This window comes from Oculina patagonica, chromosome 6 (assembly GCF_052425735.1).
Source record: "Oculina patagonica isolate OP01 chromosome 6, crgOcupat, whole genome shotgun sequence".
Lineage (NCBI taxonomy): Eukaryota > Metazoa > Cnidaria > Anthozoa > Scleractinia > Oculinidae > Oculina > Oculina patagonica.
Window position 1 is genome coordinate 1,253,043 of NC_135763.1, and position 25,005 is coordinate 1,278,047.

The 25,005-nt window shown below is 39.2% G+C and overlaps 2 pseudogenes across 2 annotated transcripts; both read right to left on the reverse strand.

The window, feature by feature from the left end:
- Positions 1-332: 332 nt before the first annotated feature.
- On the reverse strand, positions 333-7,471 carry LOC144658579 (collagen alpha-6(VI) chain-like; annotated as a pseudogene). Its single transcript, XR_013571746.1, has 9 exons — positions 7,405-7,471; positions 5,581-5,648; positions 4,452-4,868; positions 3,370-3,529; positions 2,326-2,753; positions 1,585-1,735; positions 1,250-1,426; positions 775-840; positions 333-469 (listed from the first exon to the last, which is right to left on the reverse strand). The product of XR_013571746.1 is annotated as a collagen alpha-6(VI) chain-like (transcript).
- Positions 7,472-10,898: 3,427 nt separating this feature from the next.
- Positions 10,899-19,878, reverse strand: LOC144658577 (collagen alpha-6(VI) chain-like; annotated as a pseudogene). The gene is made up of 9 exons (XR_013571745.1): positions 19,774-19,878; positions 17,047-17,114; positions 15,808-16,220; positions 14,593-14,752; positions 13,710-14,136; positions 12,544-12,694; positions 12,183-12,362; positions 11,554-11,618; positions 10,899-11,047 (listed from the first exon to the last, which is right to left on the reverse strand). The product of XR_013571745.1 is annotated as a collagen alpha-6(VI) chain-like (transcript).
- Positions 19,879-25,005: the final 5,127 nt, after the last annotated feature.

Sequence of the window (25,005 nt, forward strand, 5' to 3'; positions counted from 1 at the left end):
AAAAGGGGCAAAGTGAATATTGGTTCTTTTTGCTTCAAAAAGTGTTAGAAGAAATCAAATTTGCGTTCTTTGGGGTAAATTTTTTCAAGGAGGGGGCTCCCTCCATGGTATGACCCTTGTACGGTCTACCCGTCGCTATTTGCGTACTTTTCTAATATTCCAACGTCTCACTGAATGTGACTTTGCTGATTCGACACAGCTTTGACATCAATCATACGGAACATTTCCACTTGTACTAGTAAACTATTTATATAGGTCATCCACTGCGGGAGTTCTCCAGTTCGAGTCAATCTTTCGCGGTCTTAGCGTGGCCAAAAATCAAAAGGCGTGCGTTTTGTTCCCATATTTTTATTTTACTACAAATTTAAGACTAATTTAACACATTTTAAATTGCAAAACTCTGCATATGAATTCCTTGTGTCTTGTTTGCCCAGCTCCAAACCCAGTGCGATCACTGCATGACTAGCACCTATCGGGATAAGAAATAAATAAAAAAAACACCTGAATTGTATTTAGAAAAATCTGTAGGCCCTTATGGTTACAGTTCTTGAGTTACAGTATCTGTTGTTGCTGTTCTGATGTTTAATAAGACATGCCTTAAAAAGAAGTAATTGGGCCTGTTGTTAAGTGATCTTGATCCATGGTTGCAGAAAGTGAAAAATAAAGGTGCAGACATCCCTTCTCTGTCTGCTTGAGGAGCGCCAAGAGGGAACAAGAAAAACATTAAGAAGAGGTTTAGTTTGTATTTCGCGTTACTAACTGACAAGTGGTTACCTTATTCGTTTCGTTTCTCCGCGTTCAACGTTGCTTGAAGCTAGGTTCCGATCCTGCCCTCGTCAGCTAAAAATAAAATTTTGACAATGGTGAAAAATGCAATAAAATAAAACCGAGTGAAACAAGGAATAAATGACCATAACCCAAGGTCCAAGGAAGTTTCTTTGATATAAATAAGTTCCTATAATACCACACAGGTTTGAAGTAACGAAAGGCTTGTTCGTTACCACTGTGTGGAAACAACCAAGTGGAAATGAGATGGCAAAACCGCAAGTGCAGTAGCTTTTCATGTTTTCGTGATATTTCGAGAACTCCGCAGATTTTTCATAGAATTCGAGAGTTAAGCAAGTCTTCTATCTGAGATACACATCCATAGATTTAACCCCCCCCCCCCGGGGGGGGGGGAGTAGAATTTTAATTACCATGAAAGGACCAAGATTCCAAACAAAACATGATAAAGTTAAACAGTTCTCACCATCTGCACAGGGTGTTTCATTACACACCCTGGTCTCCAGGCGGGGGCCTTGACAATCTTCTCCATGCCCCTGGGGAGGGGGGTAAGTACAGGTTCTGGTTCTTTTTTGGTTTCCGCCACCACAAGTTACACTGCATTCAGACCAGAAACTCCAGCGAGAAAAGCCACCATCCACACCTGAAAACATCGGGAATATTTTCGGGTTAACGATAAGTTACGATAATTCATACCCAAGCTGTCTACAGGTATAACCTAAAATACAATAACACGCAATCGAAAGGGTGAAGCTTGCGCTGAAAGAAATGTTAAATCGTAAAAGCACTGAGTTTACTTACTACAAGTTTCAGCCAGAATATCGTCAAACAAATCTGACAGCTCATCAAAGTTGCTTGCATTGTGAACATTTTTTCCTGCAATTTCTTCCAGCTGACCTTGAAAATCCTCATACTGGCCAATTCCAACAGCAATAATGCGAACATTTTTGGCCTTTGGACGAAAAACGGAAAAGAAAGGAATCAGTTTATTTCGTTTGCCATAAGACTTGCAGGTTTAAGGTGGCTCATAATACTCTAGACCTCCCGTGTCTGGTACCGCGCGTGACAGGGTGTGAATACAGGAAATTCAGAAACAAGCGGCCGGGAAAACATGTGGCTGAGCGGGGCCTGCCCGGAAAATTTAAACATCTAGGCTCCCTGAGATGGTATTTCCTGCATTCGAAAAACAGATATGGCGAAGAAGTTAAGGCTTCGAATTTAAATGTTCCATGCCCCAGACGAAAGGGGAGACGGCGTCCTTGACCCCATTCAAGTTAATTTTTAGGTCATAAGGTCTCGAAGAGTTTAAATTTGGTTAACTTTTACTTTACCTGACGTCGACATCATTTTGACGCACACGCATTTAATTCTTGTACACTGATAAATGATCTACAGTATTCGAACTTGCCGGGTATACGACCTTTTACAACACTGAGTATATGCAACCATGCACGTGTTAGATACCGATGGGTCACTGATCGCTGGCAATAATATTGTAAAATGTATTGTAAAATACATTTAAGAAAAACCAATAAGTCTAACCTTCAACAGCGGTGTAATTTCAGAGAAAGGTTTTGATTTAGGATTGGTTCTTCCATCCGTTAAAAGAATCAGAACATTTGGAAACTTCGGCCGGTCCCCTCCTTCTTCTGTAAAGAGCTTATTGTCGGCGGCCATCAAAGCTTTGTCAGTGAAGGTGCGGTCACCAAGAACGACGGACATTTTAGCAATAAACTCGTGAACAGCTTGATTGCTGTGCATCTTCACGTCTGCAAAGGTGCTTAGAACTTTGGGTTTCCTATTGAACGTGATTATGCCGGTGTGTGTAGCATCTGGGCCAATGTGCATCGCGGCAATGAGTTCAAGAAGGAAACCTTTGAGCAGCAAGAAGTTCACCACCCCCAGACTACTGGTCTTGTCTATCACAAATGACACGTCCATTCCTTTGGAGTTTTCACAAGGATCCGGTGCTGGAGGAATAAATATAAATATTAAATGTTTACGGAGCTTTGCAGCTCAAGAGGCCGGCGTTTAATTCACGTTGCTGTGTTTTGAAGCGGCTAGGAGGCTTGCTCCTTCCAAGGATGGAATGCTACACAAAGCACACACCCATAGCAATTTGTTAGGTTGCCCTTACAGCTAGCTCGCCGGTACTAATTAAAAACTACTGGGTGGAGAGAGGTATATAAAAAAGAAAGATTTCCCGGACCCGGACCTAATGACTTCCAACGCAGTGACCATTTCCTCCCCCCCCCCCCCCCCCCCCCCTCGCCAGTGAAGGCCCACGTCCCCGTTAGGATTACAGTCAACTCTCTCTTAAGGGACACCTCTATAAGATGGACACTTCTTTAAAACGGACACCTCGTGTTGCTCCTGTCCCTGCCGTTTTTCAGTCATTTTACTGTAACAAAGCTCCCTATAAGACAGGCAACTCTCTAAAACGGACAGTTGCAGCCGTTTCCGACGGTGTCCGTTTTAGAGAGAGTTGACTGTACATGGATACTGTCTGGGCACTGCTTCATTTGAGATAGGATGAATAAAGTTAAAAAAGTTAAAAAGTAATCAGATGTACGAGTTTCAACTTACGACAGATCAAATTTTTGATGTCCTGTGTTGCAGCGTCAAGGCTAGCATAGTCGTCCACAAAAAATAAGTTTTTGCCACCGATAAATTCTAGCACTTGGCGGTACTTTGGTTTACGGGCGTCTGGACCGATGCCAACGACGATAATGCGGACACCTCTCATCTAAAAATCAAAATAAAATCAACCAACTACTTTAAATCTCGTTGATGCAAAAGTGGCTATCACCTTGTACTCAGATAAATCCTCCCAGTCTTTCAACCGCCTTTGATGTATAAAAAACACGTCAACCTAAATATATACAGTATATACTCCAGCTGACAACTTGGAAAAAACGAAGGGAAAAAACGCCCAGTGAGAGTGCAGAGAATATTATGTTGCAAGACATTTAGTTAAACCTTCAAACTACGCTCACGGCGTCATTTTTCCTGTGAGACTTCCCAATAAGGGACATAAGGGACCTTCGTTTCTATCTTGACAGGTTAATTCTGCTTGAAGATCCTGGCCTTTATTTTGGAGAATACAAATTGCTAGCGCTATTAAAGGGACTGTGTCACGGCTGAGTTAAGATTATTTCATTAAGTTTTGCCAAATACTCGCCATGAAACTTACCCGGTAATCGTAATGCAAAGAAATTACTGCTATGAATCTTAATGACAAAACCATAGCTTCATTGCAACCAAATGTGTCTCTCGGGTAAGATTAACTTTTAAAACTGTTCAGCCCAACAATATTTCAAAAACCCATATCGCAATCGTTTTAATCTTCGTCACTTTTGGCCATCCGTACCGTCTTTCGTATTTGCTGTACATGTGTTATTAAAATGTTCCTCCAATATTTTAAGAGGTTACTTTTATATATTTGACCAAATTTGATGGTCATTTCCCGTGCCTAAATTTGGCTAAAATCCGTGACACAGTCCCTTTAAGTTAAACCTCATCAGTTGCGACTGATGTACATAATTATCTTCCAATCGAAGAAAATATCAAAATAACAGGTAGGACGAAATACGAAAGGTAAACCTAGGCACGAGTTTTCAAGCTGCATTATTTGTAATCCCTATAACTGTTCTGCTTCATATACTTGCCTTAATCCCTACAACTTCCAGGAAAAAGTCTTCTGTATCAGGGTGTGATCTTCCATCAGTGTAGAGAACCATGGCACCCCGTTCACCAGGCCTTTGTCCACTCTCATCTGTGAACATGGAATCCTTAGCACATTTCCAATGCTAGGTCGAGGCGTGTAGGTTGGCTCAGTTCATTAATACCGTTGGTTATCAAATCATCGATGGCTTTGTTGCTGTGATAAAGGGCGTCGTTAAACTTGTTGTGGAGCGTGCTCGTCTTGTCGAACGTTTGAAGCGATACGTGAGTTCCGTCGGTTGAGACATCAAACTGGTTGACAAGATGCCGGAGCGCTGCCTTCAGCTTTGGAAGGTTGTCATACTTGATACTTTTTGTCGTGTCAACCAACAAACCTAGATCAAGTTTACATTTGGATTTTTCTGAAGGAAAAAAAAAGAAGAGAAAAAAGATATCACAAAAAAGTTTATGAAAAATTGTTAAGTTTTTAGGTTCCTCGTTCAGGAGTCTTTATTATGCAAATGGTTTAAGACACATAATTCAAGATGGGTATAGTACCAGTTGAGATCAGAAAGTGCAGATGGAACACCTTTCAAAAAAATGTCATCGAGGAACCCCTGCTGTACTCTGGTAACGAAGATGAAAAAGATGCAAATCTTCAACAAGTTTACATTGAACAAGTTTACGTTGAAGGGCAAGACTGTCCTTTATTGGTCAGTGCTATATCACCAACCAATTCTGCCGACACAGGACAGAAAGACACTGTTATGATAAGTTGGTTGTCCTGTGTAGTTGTTGTTATCACGTGATCTTCAGTTCACATGTTCTGTAAAAGTATTTGAGAATAAACTTTTGAGATGTACGGACGTGTACTTTTTTACTAAGACACCTTCTACGAGACAGCCCCAAGTTTTAGTTCAGAATTCAACAAGAAGGTACATCCAGATTGTTATGCCGCGTGACCTAAATGGATCGATCAAATGGCCATTGCCTTAAAATATAAAACTGAGAAAGTGCTTCTAGATCCTAGTGTCAGAATTAATAGAGAGGCAGGCATCGAAACAGGATACTAATGCCAGTTAAAGACAAGCAGGGTAGCCTTCCTGTGTACACTGCAATCTCTGTGTTACTTACCCCCAGCAGATATCGAGGAAAATCCGAGCAAAAGAACCACAAAGCTTAGAATTGGCATGTTGCTTTACCTAAAAACAAAATGAAACAATTGGCTAGAGTTAAGACATTGTTTTGCGCTCCGGCTCTCTTACCGTTAATACCACGGTAAGAGGAAAGTGAAAAGAGTTCTGTTTAAATATTCGGGTTTATTTATGAAAATATATTTGTAATGAAACGTCGAAGACAATGCTAAGGTAAAAGATTCAACATAACAAAAGCAGCATAAGAACGGAATTGCAAATTATTGGAAGACTTTTGATTCAGGGAATGAAAATTAATACACAAGGCATTGTTAAGCTCCCAGCTCCGCCGCCGAAAACATAGCAACCGGCGCAAAACACAGCCCGCCTACCCGCAGGTTCTGTCCCAGGCCAGCAGATCAGTCATCGCTGCTTAGCGCTAGCTGACCGTTTTTGTTGTGCAATGACAAAATGATAGCAACGAAGTCGCAAGAAGAATTGGGAGGATAATGTAAAAGCGACGAAGGCGCGCTAGACTGTCACCCTTCTTCACTTTCCCCCTCCCCATTCTTACAGTTACGCCGCTTTTTAACTACAGATAAGCTTCGTTTCTGGTCTCTTTAGAGACCTCCACTGGAGCTTAGTAAACTTTCCTCTAGGTCCTTACATTGATTAATGTTTATTGGGTAAACATTTTAGGGTTTTGACGAGTCGCGAGAGGTTATTAGTAGCATGTCGGAGACTTCAAAGGGTTCAAATCGAGATCTCAACACTGTATTTGGACATCTTCATTACTGCCTCATCAAAATGTTTTCATGGGTTTTGACAAGTAGCTTCAAGGGTCTCGATTTGAGATCTAAATTGTGTCAAGTAATAAAGCTGAAAGCTCAATGTTTCTGTTGGTATACAACTATATAACCAGAAGGCAATTTGTTTAACAGAGAGTTCAGTTTCTGTTCTTTCGATAACTTCGTGTTGTAGTACCAAATAATTAGTTTCTACTAATTTCCATGGCGTTAAACTTGCTTAAGAAAAATGTGTAATATGAAAGCAGAAAGATACTTCTATTTTCTCAGTGGGTATCTTTAAGAGGAAATAAAATACATTTTATAATTTCACGCAATATATTGCCTTTTGTTTTGGGAGAGATGAAAATATCGTTATGGGTATGAAAAAAGGCCAGCAATGATTTTTGAAAAAGGCCACAGGAGCTGGCAAGTTCAGGACACAGATTTTCTGCTCTTCATTTTTCTGTTGCCTCTTTTTTATTCAGGAAAAGAATTCGAGCAGATTTAATTGTGTTAGTTCACAAACATTTCTCTTTAAAAGACCCTTCACACAATATGGGAAAGTAGAAAAGTCCTTTGCTTTATTTTCTCGTTTGGTCCCACTGACACTTTAATTTTAAAAAACCTTTACAGTTCTTTTGCGTGTAAATAAGCAATTTTTGACAAAATTAAAAAATTTGTTTGTGGGGAACAACTTAATGAAATGAGCGAATTTAGTTTCCAAATTGTGTATTTGGTTCACGGATTTGTAAAGTACTTCTGCCGGTTCAACGTTGAAAGGGTTTTTAAACTGTTGATCAGTTGTTTGCATTAAACGTTTCAAAATGGGTCTTGTGTTCTCTTCTCTAGAACTAGAAACCATGCAAATCTTTCTTTAACAAACAAAATCAGTTCGCACTGAGGCAAGGAAAGCGTGATCTTAGTGCGTAGCTGCTGTATCAATGGTACTTGACACTTCTTACAAACCTAACATTTTAAGTCCAACATGGGTAATATGACACCTATACCAAGGAACTATCCCGAAATCAAGAACTTACCTTTATTTAGCCGACAAGTGATGATACTTCTTGCCGCGGCGAACTTGAAATATTAAAAAACTCATCGAGTCGAGCCAAACTGGAACATTACATTTTAATTAAATTTACAAACAATAAACACTGCGCTGTGATTGGAGGTAGGTTATTAGTGCCCCACCGTCCGTTTTACCCCCTAGCCCGCTGACAGTTTAACGCACACTTGCAAAACCCTGTTATATTGACTCGTTTTTTACTGTTTCCTTTTGGTTGTAATAAGAATTTTAACACATCACTCACTGTACTTACTCTCTAACTCAGCCTTTCCGTGCCCAAGTGGCACAAAGGGTATCACACTGTCTCGCTCGTGTTTTTAGTATAATTGGGCAATAAGCCAGTATTATGAAACTACAAGTTCTCTTAGCAGCTTTCGATGTTTAAAGTTTAATAAACATATTTAGCGAAAATGTAACAATCATAAAAAATAACTATTAGCGACATTTTAATTTATAATTTTTTAACTCCAGAGTTCAACGTAATCATGTGACATGAAGAGTCACCAGGAAATGCCTATCTATACTTAAAAATCAAAAACATTAACGTATGGAAAATAAATCCCACCATAGAACTTCGACATGAAATGAAACAGTTAAAAAACTTTACACACTTTTCATTTGTAAGAGAACGTAATATTATTAGTTTTAATTCTGTCTACATACAATATGAATGAATTTTTCATGTTTCATACTTCGCCGCCTCCGTTGCGCGTGCTTGTAAAAATGATCACCGTTGCCAATGCTACAAAATACTTTTTGTAACCGCAATACGTTAGCATGAGATGTCCCAAAAGGCGCACTTAAAGGAGGCTATCTTTAAAACAGGGAATGGGGAATTGGGGAATGGGAAATGAGGAATGGGGAATGGGCTAGGGAATCTTTAAAACGGGGAATCTTTAAAAGCGGGAATCTTTAAAATGGGGAATCTTTAAAAGCGGGAATCTTTAAAACGGGGAATCTTTAAAAGCGGGAATCTTTAAAACGGGGAATCTTTAAAAGCGGGAATCTTTAACATGGGGAATCTTTAAAAGCGGGAATCTTTAAAACGGGGAATCTTTAAAAGCGGGAATCTTTAAAACGGGGAATCTTTAAAACGGGGAGTCTTTAATGCGGGAATCTTTAAAATGGCGAAACTTTAAAACGGGGAATCTTTAAAACGGGAAATCTTTAAAACGGGGAATCTTTAAAACGGGGAATCTTTAAAATGGGGAATCTTTAAAACGGGGAGTCTTTAAATGCGGGAATCTTTAAAATGGCGAAACTTTAAAACGGGGAGTCTTTAAATGCGGGTATCTTTAAAATGGCAAATCTTTAAAAGCCGCTATTTTGCGAATCGAAAGCTCGCACTGTAAAGCTTTTTAGCTATAGGAATTTTTTCTTTGTGTCTATATATATATCTTTCACATTTATCTCGTTTCCTCCCCTCCCCCTCTCGGTTGTTTTTAGCTCAGTCGTTCTTGGGCTGTCAATAAACAGAAAAGCAGTTTCGTTTCGTTATTACAGGGTGACACGGCATCTAGTGACGTTGTTCTTAATGTGATACTGCAACAAACTGCTGGGAATTAGGTTGACAAAGTACGTTGAAAAGGACGAGAAATCATTGAAGACCCACTCCAAGAAGGATAAGGGCGTGGATGTAAACGCATCTGAGTCGCAGTCACAAGTTCCCTTTCCGTTCCACAATGTTTTCACTGAATGAATATTTTTTATCACTGTGTCTAAATCCGGACTGCTAACTTTTAATAAAAACAGAGATAGCCTGGGGCCAAAAATGTCCACGAGAGCCCTTACGAAATTATTTGAGAGAACAGCACAATAATGCCCAAACACAAGGATTGCCATATACCTTTGTGTACGAATAATTTACGTAACTCGGTGTCGGATGTTACCCTTTCAGAAACCAAGAGAGAAACCTATTCGCAAGTGATATGTGCGTTTGATACGCAACTATAAATTTTAAAATTACTCGTATATAAAGCTCTGCTGACGTGCTCGCTGTTGTTTTCTTCCAGTTTCTAACTCCAGCTTGACTTAATTAATTACCAAATCACGTATCACATTCACAATCAGTGCTCGCGCAGCCGCTTAGGCTCCAGATCATCACTCTGTTTTAAACCGTGCTTTTACAACCTTTCAATCGAGCTTGTGTTGTCGCGCGGTCAGGAGGACTAAGACTTGCTTAGTACACTCGCATATTCGTTGCTAATACCACAGGGCACAGAGGAGTCAAGTCCGCAATTCAAAATCTCTACCGTGCAAAACGACCTTCAAAAGCTTTTTAAAGCGATCGTGTGAGCCGTACGTGATACAACGCCGTCATGCGATACTTGTTTACAGATCGTCTGGTTTGGTGATCGTATTCATACCCTCATGCGACATCCGCAGACATCAATGTTTGTGGGCGTTTCCAGGGCGTTCCAAAAAGAAATTCGTCGCCCTTCGGGCGACGATTTTTTCGCCCCAGGCGACCATTGTCAGAATACGATATCACCAGACGATCTGCAAACAAGTATCGCATGACGGCGTTGATGTATCACGTACGGCTCACACGATCGCTTTGAAAAGCTTTTGAGGTCGTTTTGCACGGTAGAGATTTTGAATTGCGGACAAACTTGACTCCTCTGTGCCCTGTGCTGATACACTCGCATATTCGTTGCTATATCGTGTAATTACGGGGCTCGGAAAAATACGAGCAATGCATAAACAAAATGTGTATTTCAAAAGTTATCGTCAGCTGGATGTTGCGGCATGTTGATTGGATGTGGTTGAAAATAGCCTGAAAATGCTCGTTCAAGGAAAAGAAGGAAAGTAGAGTGTGCGTACTTTACGGATTTCTAATTTCTAGCGACGAATCAATATGTGCTCAGGGAGTGCGGGAGGAGGCGAATCGAAGAGGTGTTATTTCTTGCTCGTCAATGGGCCTAGAATGGGGTTAGAGTGGAGGTGTTCCCTTCTTGCTTCAAAGAGGGACGGGGAAAAACGTATCGGACCCGAGCCTGTCTCTTGGATCCACCTTTGCTTAATTGTCTTTTCAAATGAACTGTTTATTCCATCGTCTACTTAAGTATCATGATTCTATCTGTTTTGACTCAGCTTTCAAGTTAGAGCGGTCACTGAGTGTCGAAGTAAATTGCGTTTGCTTTGGTTTGCATTACTACGCTAGTGATTGGCTAAAATCTCGCGCCACTTCCAGCCAATCAGGAGTAAAACCAACCAATCGTGAAGCTCGCGCACGTTTTCCCGCGCTCGTGCCAGCTACATGTATTTGCTTCGAGTTTTGATTAGTTCACTGGATTGTCTGTGTCGTGATTGGCCAGAGTAATTACTTTGGTTTGGTTTACGACACTCGATTGAAAACGGCTCTAGCTCCTTAAGGTTTTTCATACGGGTCACTTGCTGCATGAGTTAGTTCTTCAAATCATTCTCTCTCGTTCCCAGACAATAGCATGCAAACAGAGGAGATTCGTTTAAACATGCGTGTTTTATTCCCACAAATCTATCACACCGCAGAAAACTTAAGACTAATTTTACACCTTTTCAAATTGCTAAACTATGCATGTGAGTCCCTTCTTCTTGGTTTCCCTGTATTTTGATCACCGCATGAGCATCACCTATCGGGATGAAAAAGTGTGTGTTAGGTTTCGTTTAATCACCTTCTTGTAACTGAGATTTTGAGGCAGCGTCGTATAAGCCATAAGTTTAGGATTCAAGCTTTTCATTCTTCCCCTAGCTGCATTTGTTCTAGGTCGTGTCGAGTTTAACCAGAATTCATTTTTGGGACGTGGCTCCATTTCATTTTATTCCCTAACATGTACCGCTGTAGTCCCTTATATTAATCAATGATAAGAAACGCAAGCCACACAAGAGTCAAAGAAATTTCTTAAGTAACTTTTTTTGGGTGGCAAGTCCTTCTAGGTCTTCTAGACACTCTTTACGCCCCAGGAAGAATCATAATATGTAGCAACTGTAAAAATTTGAAAAGGACAACCTAAATGGCCCCACAACACGTTTTTTGCAGCCCCTTATAGGTGAGAGGAGTCATCAGTGCCATATAGAGAATGCCCCCGGGGGGGGGGGGGAGGGCAACAAACATAAAGTTGAATTTTTAATTGCTTACTGTTAAGTGATAGTGCCTTGTTCCATTCATTCGTCCTCAGATAAGGGGCATTTGACCTCCGTCAACTAGAAAGATTTCAGTGATAATAATGTTAGAATCAATAAGATACAAGAATAATAACCCAGGGCCTCAGGCCGGGCCTAGGTATCTTTATTACCGTGGTTTGGGGGAACAAAGTCTCGTTCTTTGGCGGTGAAAGTACTGAACATCGAAATGGGAAATAAAAATATCAAATTAATGGGTCCATACCCTCGTCTGGTAAAGCTTGAGGATAACGCTAGATACACTCTTTTTTATATATAAGAACGTCTCATTTTCGGCCGAGGCTGAACGTTCGTAATTTTTTTTTTAAAAAATTTGGGCCTAATGGAAGGTAGGTGAAATGTTCTTATGTACACGTTCACATAACTGATGGGTGAAGAAAACGTTTGTTACAGGTTGGATTTGAATAAAAATTTATTCATTTAGTACACATCTTTGTCACTCACAACAAATAGGAAATAATACAATTTGTTATATCATTTGCCTTGGTCGTTCTTTTTTTTTTTTTTTCCTTTAAAATTTAAAAAAAAAAAACGAGCATAGATTCCCCAGTCCCCGGACAATACGTGATAAAATTGAACTATTACCTTCTGGCGGACACGGTTTTTCATAACACAACCTGGTCTCATAGTCGGGACCATGACAATCTTCTCCATACCCCTGGGGAGTGGGGTATGTGCAGGTTCTGGTTCTTATTTGGTATCCGTCACCACAAGTCACATGGCAGTCAGTCCAGAAACTCCAGCGAGAAAAGCCACCATCCACACCTGAAAACAACAGCATTAAACGTATATAAAATGATAGTTTACACTTTGGTGACTGTCTTAAGAATTATAACAAAAATAGATGTCCGTTCATTTGTATAATTGTCTCTTGACAACTAAACCGGTTAAAGTTTGCGCTCAAACAAATTAAGCTTTCTGAAATATAAACACTGAGTTTACTTACTACAAGTTTCAGCCAGAATATCGTCAAACAAATCTGACAGCTCATCAAAGTTGCTTGGATTGTGAACATTTTTTCCTGCAATTTCTTCCAGCTGCCCTTGAAAATCCTCATACTGGCCAATTCCAACAACAATGATGCGGACAGCTTTGGCCTTTTGATGAAAAAAGTAAGATAAGTTAGGCATGAATAGCTTAAAATTTAGTCTGCTGAATTGCCTTTTGGCTGAAACAGTAAAAACGCGTCAATATCCATTTGATTTGAGAAAACATTTGCCGAAACGAGAGAGTGGATTTGGGACTAACTTTGTATTCTTTTATCTAAGTCTAGTTGACAGTTCACCAGAAGTTTAGAATTTCGGTTCAAAATAAGGCAAGTCTTGAAATTTTGACCAGTTTTTAATCATTTTCGGGAACTTATTTTAAACTGCAATTTAAAACGTCGAAAAATGGTTGAAATGTATGTGTTAGTTTTATTGAAGGGAGTCTATTACTTGTGCTATTGCTTTCTTTAAGTAAGGAACTGGATCAATTTACCCGCATAAAGAAATATGCTGTTATACGGAAATTTTGTTAAATAAACACTGGGCTTTCGCTCAGAATTTTAAGCGAAAGTCCCAGTCTTTGCATTTATTTAGCACCACTATTTTTGCTTTGGACTACGGAGTATGGGTTGTAATAAAAAGCCAAATTCTGGTAATTTTAATAGCGTTTCCAAAAGCTTTTGGTGTTTGATGTGCAGCGAAGACTCTTGGGTCAAGAATGCTACATTATTGAAAAAACTATAACATGCACTTACTTAATAACCATATTTAAATTTACGAGTTTCATTTACAAATTGGTATTTGACCATGTACATTTAAGCCCCCGATAAAAGGTGATAAAAATCGAAAATTGCATAAAAAGAACCAATAGATTATGTGTTTAAATGTAAAGTGAAATGGCAACTTGGATAAAGTGAAGTAAATGAAGACATGTGTCACTCATATGAACCTAGAATATGACCTCGCTCACCACGAGTCTCCCATAGCTCAGTGGTTAGAGCGTCCAACCGGTAATCTTGGAAGGTCATGGGTTCGACTCCCGTTGGGGGAACTCGGAAAATCTTTTTTCCGAGAATTCAACTTGAGAACGCTTCTTCATTTACTTCAGATTATGTGTTAGTCTAACCTTTAACAGAGGGGTGATCTCAGAGAAAGGTTTGGACCTTGGGTTGGTCCTTCCATCCGTAAAAAGAATCAAAACATTTGGGAACTTCGGCCGATCCCCTCCCCCTCGGTAAAAAGCCTGTTGTTGGCAGCCAGCAAAGCTTTGTCAATAAAGGTACGATCGCCAAGGTCGAAGGGCATTTTGGTAACAACCTCGTGAACAGCCTGGTTGCTGTGCATCTTCACGTCTGCGAAGGTGCTTAGAACTTTGGGTTTCCTGTTGAACGTGATTATGCCGGTGTGTGTAGCATTTGGGCCAATGTGCATCGCGTCAATGAGTTGAAGAAGGAAACCTTTGAGCAGCAAGAAGTTCGTCACTCCCAGACTTTTGGTTTTGTCTATCAAAAATGACACGTCCATTCCCTTGGAGTTTTCACAAGGATCCGGTGCTGGGGGAATAAATAGTAAATCTGGTAAATGTTAAACGTTTTCAGAGGCCTTGTAGCTCAAGAGAACGGTGCTTAATTCGGGTTGCCCTGGTATGAAGCGGCAAGAAGGCTTGCTATCTCCCAAAGGATGGGATTCTAGTCCATGGCAGGTAGTTAACCCCCAGTATTTTGTCAGATTACTCTTACAGCTCGCGGGAACCAATTAATACTCTTGGGTAGATAGAAAAACTTCCTGCCAAAGAACAAAATAGAATGACCCTAACCCGTTTTCGACCCAGACCTGACGATTCGGATTCCAACGCACTGACCATTAGGCCCTCCAGTTGTTCTTAGTAGGCCCACGTTCCCGTAAGAAATACATAGTTACCTTAAATTGCATCCGAGTACTTATATTTCATTTGAGACTGAATGATAGAACCCGAAAGAACGAAATTAAAACCACGAGTTTCAACTAACGACAAATCAATTTTGTGATGTCCTTGGTTGCATCGTCAAGGCTAGCATAGTCGTCCACAAAGATTAAGTTTTTTCCGCCGATAAATTCAAGGACTTTGCGATACTTTGGTTTTTTGGCTTCTGGACCAATTCCAACGACGACAATGTGGACACCTCTTATCTGAAAATTAAAATAAAAACAAACAACTGCTGTAATTTCGTTGATTTAATCTTTGCTTCACTAGCCAGGACTTGGATAAATGCCCCTTGTCACCCATCTGCAGCCTCATAAAAAGCACGTCAAATTAATTTGGAACAAAAATACAAAGTCTGGTGGGAGCACAGAGAATATAATTTTCAAAGTTGTTTAGTTTAACGATCAGGACCTCATTTTACTGTGAGAGCTTCGTTTCTATCTTGGAAGGGAAAGCCTGATTGAAACACAAAGGGATGTTCAGTCAGCTCTTATTTTAACCCTTTCACTCCCAAATTCCCCCCTCCCCGTTAAACTGAATTTTTGGTGCTATGATCTTGAATTTACCTCAACTATGTTAAAAAGCACTATTTCACACTGCAGCAACATTTTGATAAAGATTCCATGTAAAAATGTACAATATTTCACTTTGGTACATGCGCATAAGCCAAAATTTGGACTTGCTGAACCGTTCCAATTTTTTTCTGGATCCTTTTCCTTCGGTTTTTTTTATATTCTCGTTACTTTCTACTCTTCATATTCTTCTGGCTGAAAAAGTTTTGACGTTATCATTGGAAAACCCTGAAAAAGGGACCTTGATCAGGTGTATTGTCCTCTGTAAGCACCGATTTTGCACAAAAAACGGATCGTGTTTTTCTTTGATTAGCTCTGTCAGAATGCAACCGATATTCAAAATGAACAGTCCTGTAGAAAGGTAAATCCAAAGACTATCAGCTGGTTATCACAAAAGTCCACTGACGTGCTAATTGATGACGTCACAAGTGGTTCAATGACGGCGCTTCCAAAAAGAAGGGTTAAAGAGTACCATTTTGTGAGCGCAGTTAAATTAAACCTTTACTTTTCTATCTATTTAGAGTAACTTAAGAGCTATAACCGAGTTATAAAGTCACAAGCTGCGACTGATGTACAAAATTTTCTCTCAATCAAAGAAAATCTCAAAAGAACAGGTAAGACAAATTACAAAAGGCAAATCTAGGCTTGAGTTTTCAAGCTGCGCTATTTGTTCTGCTTCATGGACTTACCTTCAGCCCTACAACTTCCAGGAAAAAGTTCTCTGTGGCAGGGTGTGATCTTCCATCAGTGTACACAACCATGGCACCCCGTACACCACGCCTTTTTCCACTCTTACCTGCGTACAGGGAATCCGCAGTCTTCAGGGCTATGTCGAGGCGGGTGGGTTGAAGCAACTTAGTAAAACTTTTGTTTATCAAACCTTCCATGGCTTCGTTGTTGTGATAACGGACGTCTTTAAACTTGTTGTGGATCTTGCTTTTCTTGTGGAACGTTAGAAGCGATACGTGAGTTCCGTTGGTTGAGATGTTAAACTTGTTCACTAGATGCCGGAGCGCTTCCTTTACTTTTGGAATGTTTTCTTTCTTGATACTTTTTGTCGTGTCAACCACCAAACCAAGATCAAGTTTACATTTGGACATTTCTGAAAGAAACGAACAAGGAAAAACCGTCACACAACAGTTTCTTTAAGAATGTTCATTGGTGGGATCTAAAACCTAATTTGGGGAGCAGGGATGGCGTAGTGGTGAGAGCGCTCGCCTCCCACCAATGTGGCCCGGGTTCGATTTCCGGATCCGGCGTCATATGTGGGTTGAGTTTGTTGTTGGTTCTCGTCCTCGCTCCGAGGGTTTTTCTCCGGGTTCTCCGGTTTTCCTCCCTCCACAAAAATCAACACTGCTAAATTCCATTTCGATCGGGAACAGTGGACGAAGAGCCACCCTGTGTAAGTGCCACTGAAAATTCCCATTTATATTTTTTATATTTGCGTCTTCTGTTTTTCCCAGGCCAAGTGTACAGACGGGACGAACTCTCTGCCCTATCCCAGGCAGAATAGGGATTGAACTGGTAGGGGGACGATTCCAAAAACTGTTCACAATAAAAACCTGCAAAGTGACAAGAATAAAGGACTTTCCATTTTTCAAGTCTAGCTCCCTGAACACTCCATGACGTAATCTCCTATTCACCCCATCCCCGGATGGCATCTCATGTGGAATAGCAACATCCTTGCAGTTGTCAACCATATCTATCAAGAAAAACTCCAGACAAATTTTTTAACCAAAAAAGTTTCGTCTGAAATGGTCCATACCACTAGAGGCTAAAACTACGGATTTTGAGGTATTGAAGTTAAAGTATTGGAGGGGTCTTTTTTCTCCTGCCTAACCCTCGTCCAGCGACTTGCTTTTTGTCGGTAAAAACCCACTGTATAAAGGAATGATCTCTTAGTATTAAGTCATGTTTATTTCGCTTACCCCCAGCAGTTATCAGGGAAACTCCGAGCAAAAGACACACCAAGCTCAGAACTGTCATCTTGCTTCACCTGCAAGCAAACGTGGAAAATGAGCCTGAGTCAACAGACGTCGTTTTATCAATATTTGTGCTCACATCTTGCCGAAATTAAAGCGGCGACCGATAAGCAGAACGTGCATCGCCAACGTCTGTTACTCGAGCTATGGAAATATTCCTTTTCTTAAGAAGGAGCTATTCCAATTTCCCTAAAACTTCATTTTTCTGTTCTGTAAGAATTCTTAGGGGGTCTGCTATCTTTTATCCATCTTTATTTATAAGCTCTTTTTGTTGCCGAGAAGCCCCAAGTACACTTCTTTGATTTGGACGACGTTTTTAGATCGAAAGTACACATTGGGGTTTAACTGAGCTACGACAAAGTTAGGAAAATCGATTGTATATCGACATGTGATAAAATCGCGATCCTCTTACAGTGTTGCTTACGAGGGAGACGTCAATATAACGCGCTTTTGTCTTCTCACTCCACCGCCCTGTGATAAGTTACAAACTGAAATCGGCATAGCAGCATTGAATTGGACGTAGATTGTGTTATTAGAATACTAGGACTACTACTAAGAATACCAATAGGTGTACTGTACAAAATAATGAAATCCCGCGTTTCGAGTGAACCTTAATTTGTTTTGTACAGAAACAAATTGGCGAGGAACTGCCGCTGTTGAGAACTAGAGGCCTTGACCGTATTGTTGTATTCAGTTGTAGAGGATCTTGCTGGTTCTGTCAGTCTGTCAAACATTTCCTTCTGTGATTTTAATGGCGGTAGGACTGGATGGAACTGGCATTAGCATGGCCATGCAATGAGCTCCGAGATTTTCAGGGGATTGATCCCTTAGGCTTTGGATGCCTGATTTTTCAACAGGAGGAGTTGGTCGGCGTCCGATGTTTCCAGAGCTGTCCCTCTTCAGGAGGAACTTCTTATTCCGGATGTTTTCATTCGGGCGGTCGGTGGGCTGCAAATTAAGTTCGTCAATACCCTCGGGCCTGTGCCTAAGATACTTTTTCAGCGTGGAGTGCGGATATCTCTCACTACTGTTTCTTTGAAATATCTTGTTGTTGTAAATACATCGTGCTTTTTGTCATCGGCCGGATTGGGAAATTATGCCCCGAACCATTTCGGTAAGTGTTCAGTGTTGGATAGTTCGCATCCCTTCACAAAGCTATCTTTTCTCGTGGCTCGTATTTCACGGCAAAAGTGCTATATAATATAGTAGGTCGCTTGCATTAGTTTTGTTGATGCTTGTCAACACCAGCCATTTACCCGATATCGATCATGACGGCGGGGGGGGGGTTTTTAATAATTTTTTAATTGTAACAGGCTTGAAGGCGACGAACAGCATACTCAGTCCTTTGAAAGTATTTTTACTGATCTCAGTGCTCTGAAGCTCTTCAATTTCCTCGTCGTCTAGGATTGCAATGCTTCTTTTTCTCTTACTCGGCTCATTTTTGTTACTTTTTGGCACACTATTTTCACTCGAGTCGGCTAGTTTAGTTTTTGCACCAATGCCCTTAAAGAACCTTAAAACATTTAAATTTGGCAACTCATTGCGGAGTTATTATAAGTTTTTGGACTTCAAGAACTCCATTTCAGTGAAATCTATCAACAATTTTCTATTTCAATTAACCCATTTATGATTACAAATACCACAAAATATGGAAGAATTTCAAAGAAACCCGCGCCAAAGTTGTCCACACTGCTCAAGTTGATTTCAATCAGGCACAAATTGGACTTGGACACCGAATATGTTTTCTCCCAGGTAGCTTTTGTAAGCCGTCTTTAAGAATAATCCCCAGATGTAATGATATCTCAATTAAAAATGTATTTCGGAAAGCATTCAATAATTCCTACATGCACATCTAAGAGTAGTTGATGGTAGACTGATTTCTTTAGCATATAACAAGGTTTCATGCTGAGTACGCGTACGTGATACTCTGCCGCATTCATTAACTCATTCTGTGTACGTGGCACACCAGTTCTGACTCTTCTATTTGGAGCAAGTGAGTGCCGTTTTAACCGCAACCGGGTCTGAATGAATTGGTTTAAGTGTTCTAATAGGACCTAATAGAACACTTTTACAGTCGTTTTTCCGGGTTAAAGCGGGTGTTAAAGGTTTGGCGGTGTTCTATGAGGAACAGCTGTTTTCGGTTTCATGGTTGGACTGGTCGAGGTTTGTTAGGTTTTGTTGGGAAAAACTGTTTTCGGTTGATTTGGCTGAAAGAATCGTTGAATGATGAACATCAGTCATCACTTAAATCGCTTCCAAGCGGCTTTCAGCGGATTTCCATTCTTATTATAGTTCCGAAGAACAGCAACGGAGTATGGTCTCGAATAATAAACTTTTAGTTCCATTTTCCATGAAATTGTAAACTACGTGTGGGTAAGAGCCACGTAAAGCTGCCTTATGCGTCACTCTTCTCGAAACATAATCCCTTTAAAAGGGCCTAAGCCTATACGAGAAAATAGAAAAACGAAACTCTAAGTCGTTTGCCAACATGTCACAAATGAGTGATTCCGAAAATACGGCATGTTAAACAGCCATTTTACGAAGCAAAATCAAGGAACGGGTTTCATAAAGGAACTAATCTCTCTCGTTCGCTTGGCGTTGGTGCATGGAATAACGCGCAACTTTATCACTTAGCTGTTAATGTTGTAAAATAGTTATGAAAATATTCCTTACCTTAGTGGAGGTTTCTCGTTGAAGTCAGCTTTCCGTGATAAGCTATGAAGCTCCTGTTGGAGGTTAGGTCTCTGTGGAGATCAGGATGTGTTGTATGGCTTTTTGTCCCTCAAGAGCTCCTTATTCAATAACGATAGAATATGAAATTGACAGCTGAAAACTGAAACTAAGTGCTGTTTATTCACTCAGCTACACCCGTGCCTAGTTGTATTTACCTAGGACGGTCTTCTCAATATTTACTTAATGAAAATTTTAGTCAAACTTAAGAGAGATAAATTTTGCTCATGATTAAATTTCAACAAGAAAGGAACGTTAGACCAGCAAGAAAGAGTGTGAAGACCAGCTATCACTTTAAGTTAAGTTTGTGTAGAAAAAAATAAAGATCAAAGCTCGCTATTTAAAAGACGACAAAGCTTCCACAGGACGAAATAACGGATTTAATTGCTTTTAAAGGTAGATTAAAGTTGTACATTTGAAGTATTTAAACCACATTTAATTTCATTAGGAAAGACTTTAAATGTACCTTTAATGAACTTTTATTTATGAAATAAAGGTATACTAATGAACCATTTCATACAAATTGCATTTTAAGATAAAAGCTAACTCAAAGAATCATTTCATAGGCTTTAAAAGGCTTTCATAAATGGTCAATAAAGATACAATTAGTTTACCTTTAACTTTTTGGAAAGGTCTCCAAAAACCATCTTTAGTTTACCTTTAATTCTCATTAAAATGTACAACAAAAGCTTCACAGTCATCTTTAATGTGTGTTTAATTCTCATTAATGTCCAACAAAAGTTTCACATCCATCTTTTATGTGTTTAATTCTCATTAATGTCCAACAAAAGTTTCACATCCATCTTTTATTTGTGTTTTATTCTCATTAATGTCCAACAAAAGTTTCACATCCATCTTTTATTTGTGTTTTATTCCCATTAAAGTCCAACAAAAGTTTCACATCCATCTTTTATTTGTGTTTTATTCCCATTAAAGTCCAACAAAAGTTTCACAATCACTTAGCCTTGCTTCACCTTTTGATGCATTCTAAATGATACAAATTGCTAAAAAAGGGTGGGGCCGGGGGGGGGGGGGGGGGACCAGAAGCATGCTGTGGACAAACATGTACAGTGAAACCAATATTTATATATATTTGTTTATTTCTTTATTTTGTCTTACTTCCCTACATAAATTACAAAGAGTCACATAAAGTGTTTCAAACAGTCGTTTATAAATACGTACAATAAAAATGAATATAGTAAAATTTTTTGCTGTCAGATGAGACTGGCTAATTTTTTTTTATTAAATTAAATAGCGGATTTATTTGATTAAGCGCCCAACCTCAAATTAGCGCCCACCTTAAATAAGCACCCACTCCCAAGGTCCGAAAATTCAATAAGCGACCAGGGCGCTTAATCGAATAAATACAGTATTTTAGGTGAAGTCTGTGTCCAAGCCATAAGGCCCATACAGCCAGAGCTTATCCCGGTTTCCGTAGCATTAAGCGACTAGGAGTATTGCTACTCCCCCCTGGATGGGATGCTAGTCCATCGCAGGGTTACCCCCAGCAGTAAATTCGCCGGTACCCATTTATACACCGGGTGGAGAGAGGCACTGTGAGAGCAAAGTGTCTTGCCAAAGAACACAACGTAGCGCCCCAGCCAGGCCTCGAACCCAGGCTGTTCGACTCGGTGTCGAGCGCGCTAACCATTAGGCCACCGCACCTCCCACGTAGTAGTTATAAAAATTTTTTGAATGTTTTGGGACAAGTCTTAAATAAATGATTTAATCACTGGATCTGCGAAGCCAGCTGTGAAGCATTCAGGCCTGATTCCATTAGTGGAAACAGGCCTGTGTTTACACACCCTTATATATAGTGCACAGAAGCAATATACTCTTAAACTATTGGTGGTTAGAATGATGGGGTAGTCAAATTCTAAATAGGTGCAGAACCCTTCCTTAGTACCACCAAAAACAGATTGTTTACTTATTTTTTCTTATTTTTTATCTTGTTGATTCTGGTTCAAATTAGCAACATAACAACAACAATTTGGCAAGGTCACTGAGCAAACTATCTAATCCATTGATTGTTTTCTGTACATTTTGTAAAAATGCAATGTGCATGGCACAGTTTATGATATAAAACAAACATAATGACATCACTTCATAATATAACAATAAATTAAGAGTGGTTTTCCTAATCACCCTGTGAAACAACACTAAATGATGGACACAATGAAACACAAAATTCAATGTTTCAATTGTTGATTCACAATAGTCAACAAAATAATGGAATCAGTGTCTTATGATGCCTTACTTCTATTTCATGAAATCTGAGTTGAATTACTCTATCCATGTGTTCAGTACTGAGGCCAACAGTTCTGGCACAGCATACTCACAGAACAAGTTGCAATTACTGGTATGTTTCTAGGCGCAATGCCTCAAAAATTAAAATTTCTGCAGCCCTTCCCTTTTCATGATTGGCACCTCATTTTCAGTCAGCTTTTAAGAGCAGCTCTTTGTCTTGTTAGTTCCTAAAAAAACATTTAATATACATGTAAGATATTACTTACATTAGCAGTTGTAAAGTTCTAAAAGAAGCTGCAGTAAATATCTGTTCAAAAGCATAAAGATCTCACACTCATAATAGTTGAAACTCCAAATCCCCTTATGAATACAATGTAGTAACTCGCAATAGTACAGAAGCTTAAAAAGCTCTGAGAATAAATTCACCACTTGCAAACTGACAGATCTCATGCTCATAATGGTCAAAAATTCAAACCCTATCTCGGGCCAACACAATTGCCTATATAACATAAACATGTAGGACAGAACCTCCCCTCCTCAGGGAAAATTCACATTGACTGATGTAGATTATATTTCACTCTACTTTGAGTAAATGTCACCTGAAATTATTTTTTATGTGCCTCAAAAGCATAAAGATCTTGCATTCATAACTGTTAAAAATCCAAACCTTAATTATCTTGGGCCAACACAATTGCCTACATGTATATAACATAAACATGTACATGTAGGAGAAAACCTTTCTCAGTCTCATCAGGAAAATTCACATTGACTGACATATTATATTTTACTCTACTTTGAGGAAATGTCATCTTAATTTTTATTTTATGTGCCTCAGGTTAACTCTTAGAAGCAATCAGTGATCTTTATGAATGCGGTCACTCACAATAGTACAGAAGCATAAAGATCTGACAATAAAGTCGCCACTCGCAACTGTACAAAAGCATAAAGATCTTACATTCATAGCTGTTAAAAATCAAAAATCCTTTCTTAGGGCAACACAATTGCCTATATAACATAAAAATGTAGGAAAGAACCTTTCTCAGTCTCATCAGGAAAATTCACATTGACTGACATATTATATTTTACTCTACTTTGAGGAAATGTCATCTTAATTTTTATTTTATGTGCCTCAGGTTTACTCTTAGAAGCAATTAGTGATCTTTATGAATGCGGTCACTCACAATAGTACAGAAGCATAAAGATCTGACAATAAAGTCGCCACTCGCAACTGTACAAAAGCATAAAGATCTTACATTCATAACTGTTAAAAATCAAAAATCTTTTCTTAGGGCAACACAATTTTGCCTATATAACATAAAAATGTAGGAAAGAACCTTTCTCAGTCTCATCAGGAAAATTCACATTGACTGACATATTATATTTTACTCTACTTTGAGAAAATGTCATCTAATTTTTATTTTATTTTATGTGCCTCAGGTTTACTCTAAGAAGCAATCAACGATCTGTATGAATGCGGTCACTCGCAATGTAGTACAGAAGCATTAAGATCTGACAATAAAGTCGCCACTCGCAACTGTACACAAGCATTAAGATTTCACATTCATAACTGATAAAAATTCAAATCCTATCTTGGGCCAACACAATTGCCTATATAACATAAGCATGTAAGAGGGAACCTCTCTCAGTCTCATCAGGAAAATTCACATTGACTGACATTATATTTTACTTTACTACTATTTATGTGCCTCTGAGGTTTACTCTTAGAAGCAATCAATGATCTCTATGAATGCAGTCACTCACAATAGAACAGAAGTTGCCACTCGCAACTGTACAAAAGCCTAAAGATCTCACATTCTTGACTGTTAAAAATCCAAACCCTATCTCAGGCCAACACAATTGCCTATTTTAAATTAGCATTAACATGTAGGAGAGAACCTTTCTCAGTCTCATCAAGAAAATTCACATTGACTGGCATAAATTATTTTATTTTACTCTACTTGGAATAAATGTCACCTAAATTGTTTATTTTGTGTCTCAGGTTTACTCTTAGAAGCAAATCAATCATATGTATGAATGTGGTCACTCGCAATAGTACAGAAGCATAAAGATCTGACAATAAAGTTATCACTGGTAACTGTACAAAAGCATAAAAATCCCACATTCACAGCTGTTAATATTATCCAAACCCTATCTTGGGCCAACACAATGTCTACATGAATAACATAAACATGTAGAAGAGAAATTCACTTTTCAAAAAAAAAAATTCACATTGAATGATATATTATATTTCACTTGACTTTGAGAAAATGTCACCTGAGTTTACAGTTTAAAATATATTTTTGTGGCACTGTAGGGGTAATTATGCAGGGTTAATGATTCAAGCTGAGAAATAATTACAGCCTTTCAAATCAATATTTTTCAAAAAATGACAAATAAACTACTTTTCAACTCAAATTAAAAATATAGCACGATTTCTGTCAAGCCGTACCGCCGTTAGCAAATACGTCGGTCTGCGTTCGCAGGCTATACCGCCGTTGAGAATGTCATAATTATCAATTAATAATTAATTTATGCATAATTTTAAATGCGCGCCAAAACACATTACCGTTACTTCGAATTATAACGAATTTCTCTTTGAACCACTGGGTCATTTCTAAGGAAATATTAAGCATATTCTATAAATGTATAAGCTAATGTGAGTTTTTAAAGTAGAATTCTCTTACTTACTCTTGAAGCGACGATAACTGCAATTTCCTCAGCGGAGTTCGAGAACGACGAAACGGTCCGCCGACCAGCGCGGACTTTGGTATTTTCCTTGTGATCCTGCAGACGGCGCTCTACCCGTTGGAGTACTTCAGGTTGTGTCTTGGTGCTGCCTTCATTTTCTTCCTGTAGCTGTTCGAACTTTGCTGCGAGGGTGCTACTGCTCTCGATATAAGCTTAATCTCAGCTTAGCTGATTTAAGCT